A 5,353-nucleotide genomic window follows, 5' to 3' on the forward strand; every position below is an offset into this window, starting at 1 on the left:
CAGACATTTAAGGTGTTAGATTTTTATTTATTTATTTATTTATTTATATATTTATTTTTTTAGGGGGGGTGTTGTTGATCTTTGAAATGTGTTGCATGTATGGGCCATGTTTTAGGTGATGGAGGAGGTATTTTAGTACAGTACCTACCTCATTTTCAGTGGTTTGTTTTGCATATTACATCTTAACATTATCATTGAGATTTATATAATTTTAATTTCAACATAACTTGTATCATCAGCATGCAGGATGATGTGGAGGTGGAATGTGCAGAATAATTTGGCAAGAGGTGCTACAAAATCTCCAAAGCTTCTTGGAACATGACCCCAGGAGTCACAATTTGTTGATATGGAGATGGTGAGAGTCAAAGCATAAGTGGCATCTTTCATGTGGGTGGGACTGTAGAGGTGGACAGACCTAGGAAATGTGCCTTACTGCTGTTATATGCTTCAGGCCCTTTTTTTTTTTTTTTTTTTTTTTTTTTTTTTTAACTATAATTTCTCATGTTTGTGCTGTGCCTGGCAATTTTGTTCACTTTCCGAGGGAGTCATCTCTCTGGAAGCATTGATAGAGATTTTTTCTAAGTCATTCAGTCAGTGAGGTCTTTCATAACAGATTAAAATCATGGGCATTAACTGCAGTAGAAAAAATAGAAGAAAAAAAATTATTGAAGGGTTTAAGTACTGTACAGTACTGTATACTGTAAAAAGCAGTAAATTAATCTGGGTGCTGAACAGTGTACATACTGATATTATACAGATTATGGCATAAAAGAGGAGTTAATGAAAGGCATGAGACTAAAACATTCATCAGTAAGAAGGCACTTTAACTAGTAATATTCCTTTTGTGGCCTGTTTACAAGGCAGTATGTAAAATGCATGCAGATAGTGGTTATGGTCTTCTTTTCTTACAGGTGCTCTGCTCTTACTAATGGTGGTGGTGGCAGTGGGCGGGTTGGCTTATACTTCAGCACTAACTCTTATCACATTGCACTATCAGAAACTTTATACTTTGTACATTTTAACTTAGCTTAAAATTATTGTCTCTCCATTTTGAATACTTAGTTGTAACAAGTGTGGGACACTAGAATATGGTGCTTGTAATACGGAAGTGCCATGGAAAGAATGCGGAGCTGTAATCCTGTAATGTCTTATTGAATCACTAAGTTATGGCAGGTAGACTGCAAAAGGGCAGAGATCTCTACCAAGTTAAGGTAAACTAACCATTATCACCTGTTGGCTCACAACGCCACTCTTAGACGTGTTCTTCATCATATGATAATCGGGTATAGGAGCATGCCACCTCAAGATTTCTTTATATTGAATTCGGTTGTAGAGGACCTGTTCTGTAATTGTCCATGCAAAGCTTGGAATCACCCGTTCACTGGTATTTAGTGGATCTTTTGTTGTGTTTGCCATCATCATGCGATCCAGACAGAACCTAAATAGGGGCCTCAGGGAGAAACCATACACAAGGTTATCAGGGAAATGCAGTTCATTGAACATTCCTGCAAGCTTGAGTAATACAGGTAAAGAAAAAGCCAAGGGCAGAATCCTTATAAATGCAAGTTCAGGTAAAAGTAGTGCCATAGAACAAGTTCACATTACACAGACACAGAGTAAAATGAGTCCCCAGAAAAAAGTTAAGAAGAGATTATCTATAAAACAGGAAAAAGAATCTCTGGTGAAAGAGACAGACCAGAAAGAATCTGAGGGAAGTAAAGCCTCAACCTCAACGAAGCAGCTTGATGTATCTGCTTCAGAAATTGCTCAGGAAGCTAAGCCAAAACGGTGCAGTAAGGCCAGGGGCAAAGGTAAGCCCCTCAAGGCAGAGGAAGAGGAGGAGAATTCTTGTGATGAATCTGAAAGTGAGATGAATTTAGTCATCAAAGATGTGATTAAAGAAAAGATCAGTAAAGATCCAGGTGAAGAGCTTATCATTGTGCTTAAATGTGATAAGGATGAGTCTTCTGAGTATCTACCAAACAAGAAGCGGTTCAAGTGTGGCACGTGTGGAAAGTTGTCCTCAGTCAAGGCTGATTTGCTAAAACATGTGCGTATCCACACAGGTGTTAGGCCTTATAAGTGCGAGGTCTGTCATGCTGCCTTTGTTCAGATCACAGCACTGCGTGGTCATGAAAAGATTCACACTGGTGAGAAGCCATTCTGTTGTGATATCTGCGCCAAGAGTTTTGCACTGAAAGATCGGCTTCGTTTGCACATGCGACTGCACACAGGAGAGAAGCCTCACAAATGCGAGAAGTGTGATATGACATTTGCTCGCCGTAGCCAGGTGACTTTGCATGCACGCGTACACACAAAGGAAAAGGCCCACAAGTGCACTGAGTGTGGTGCAAGGTTTGCTTCATACCATGAACTCAAAGACCATCTTTTGGAACATCGTGGTTTGAAAGACTTCCAGTGTGGTGCCTGCAATATGAAGTTCAGTTGCGTTGAGGGGATGTACAAGCACATCAGCACAGTACATCATGGCTCCCGCCCCTTTACATGCAGTCTGTGTGGCAAGGCATTCAAGGGTCATTTATTGCAGCACATGCGTCTGCATCTGGGTATGCGGCCCTTTGAATGTTCTTCCTGTGGGGCCACTTTCACCCAAAATTCCCAGTTGACAGTTCATATGAGGATTCACACAGGAGAGCGTCCCTATAAGTGCCAGATGTGCAGTGCTGCCTTCGGCCATTCATCAGTACTTAAGAGTCACATGCGATCACACACGGGGGAGAAACCATTCCAATGTGTACTTTGCACTACTACCTTCTCACAACTACCAAACTTGAAGAAGCACATGAAGTGTGTACATAATGCAGCCAAGCCATACCTCTGTACACTCTGCAAAGAGTACTTTCAGACACAAAATGAGCTGAAGAGTCATGAGCGTGACATACATGGCCTTGACAAGATGGCAAAACAGGAGGCTGTAGAAGTCAGGAATCTGTAGACAGTGTCTGACTTACAAATTTTTGCAAATACTGACTTACAAATTTTTGCAAATACAAACAGACAATTCCTAAAGTACAAAAACTTAGCTGATATTTTTTTTTTTTTTTTTTTTTTTTTTTTTTGAGGAAGAAGGAACCAAAGGCCATGAGCCCGCAGTTTACAATTCCCTCCAAGAGAAAAACAAAATACAATAGAGAGCCAAATTCAAGATCCGATCATTTTGAGATGCCTGGACACACTGCGTTTGAAAGACTGGAGATCATAGGCAGCAGGAAATACAGACAGAGGGAGGCAGTTCCAGAGTTGACCTGTTGCATAAATGAAAGACTGGGAGTAACAGTTAACTCTTGCATTAGAGAGTTGGACAGAAAAGGGATGAGAGTTTGCTGCCAGACGGGTGCTACGCGCCCGTCATAGAGGTGGAAGAATGCAAGCAGACAGTTCAGAGGAGCAGTGACCATTAAAGTAGCGATAGAAAAGAGATAAAGATGCAACAGTGCGGAGAAGAGACAGAGGTTGAAGGGCGTCAGTAAGAGGAGAAGAGTTAGAGTTAATGAGACGAAAAGTCACACATGTACTGATTAAGTTGCCAAACAACAAGTAATGTCAGTCTACTCACGAGCACATGGGTGTCTCAACAATCTCACATATTGAAGCAGTAAAACCTTGGAGGACCAACACCAAGTGATTCTATCCTTATCATTACTGGCCTTCACAGATGAATAGTGGTCCATATCCAGCATGCTCCTGATTGTTCCTCAAACTTTTATTTATGTACATTCAGTATCCTGTATATACTGCACTGACTCTGAATAGGTAATTGATTATATGAATTCGTGTATTTAACTAATGATTACATAAATATTTAATTCCAAGAATAACATTTTGGATAAAGTTTTCATCACGTAAATTGTTTCAAAATTCCTTACAAAAATGCTTGCAGTGTTTCAAGACAGCACTTTCTGTCTGTACAATCTAATGGTGTACAGTCATGATCCAGTATATGATTGTCTGGTATGTGGTTGATTGCTATAACAGTCAGTGAAAATTTACATCAAGTTTTGGGTTAACAATCATGAAATTCATTTATATGATTTTTGTGGCATGGTGGAGGCGCAGGTAGAATGAAATTTCTGTGTAAATATGGCCCGCTGCAATTTTTTTGAAGAATAATTGTGATGATAATGTAAGGGGAATCCTTGTATGCCGACCCTGTGTATATATATAGTACAATGTTTCAGTTCCAGTGTTGAAAAATACATGAACTGAACTCAGTAAGATACATTCATTTGTTTGTTTCAGTAATAATAATTCCCAGTAAAAGTAGAAATACATTTGATCCTCAAATCACATGCTTGGATACACAGTATCAGCTCTGATAACACATGGAAGAAAAAAAACTTTTAAAAGATTTTAGGTTACAAAAATTTGGTTGTTACTGTATACATACTGAATTTATCAGTTTATGGAACACAGATAACTTCATTACAGCATCATAAAGCATAAGTTGCCACCTTGAAATCCACTGTTGCTGAGAATTGGCAGCACAAGATGAGCTAATTGTGTTTCCAAAATCTCAGATATTCTAGCCAGCTTTTCACTGAGTTTGCACTTAGTTGGTGTTGCCAGCAGTATACCACCAAGATGAACACGTTGGGGGAGGGGCTTGTGAATGATGTTCAGTGTCTGCAAGAGTACAGTTGGGCTAAGGAACAGATGCAATGTATACACAAGCTTCAGCAACCAAAAATATTTGTAAGATTGGGACCTCTTGTACCCTTGCCCTTCTTTGGAACTGCTTCGTTGTTATCTTTTATTGAATATCCTCCGAGAAGTGCCGATGTAAGGTTGGCTTTGACACACAAATCGTGGATGATGTGCTAGAGCTATCTCTGGAGTTACCTGGTTACACACCTGTCAGCAACAAGAACTGTCACATCTGGATGAGCTTAGAATGAATGTTTTGCTGCCTCTGAAGTGGATGATACCCAGGGAATACATAGAAGTATAGCACAATAACATCATGACTGTAGATGAAGTACTGGATATGCTTACCTCTGAATGTTACCTCCACCTAGCTCAGTTCTGCACTGTCACAGTTCCATTAAATCTTTCCTGGCTTTCCAGCCAGGGACTGCTTCATTAAAACTGAGAGCCAAGCCCTTAGGTTTTTACAGTAATTTCTGAAGCATATTATGATGACTGATCATTTTTAATTTTTTGTGTCTGCTAAGTACACTGTAGTGTGGGATGCAGGTTTATCACTAACAGCTATAGGTGTTCCATCAATGACTGTCAGAAAGTAGGGGTTTGTGTACACCTGTGCTCTAATACCTGTATTAATACTGCGTCCTCAAGGTGCAAACTCACTTGTGTCTCAATTCCATCACTTCCA

General features: G+C 39.8%; 1 pseudogene; it reads left to right on the forward strand.

The window, feature by feature from the left end:
- Positions 1 to 1,420: 1,420 nt before the first annotated feature.
- LOC145399458 (uncharacterized) lies at positions 1,421 to 5,104 on the forward strand (annotated as a pseudogene).
- The last annotated feature ends 249 nt before the right edge of the window (positions 5,105 to 5,353 follow it).

Source organism: Coenobita brevimanus, chromosome 49, assembly GCF_032717465.1.
Source record: "Coenobita brevimanus isolate Jiangsu-jjx chromosome 49, ASM3271746v2, whole genome shotgun sequence".
Classification (NCBI taxonomy): domain Eukaryota; kingdom Metazoa; phylum Arthropoda; class Malacostraca; order Decapoda; family Coenobitidae; genus Coenobita; species Coenobita brevimanus.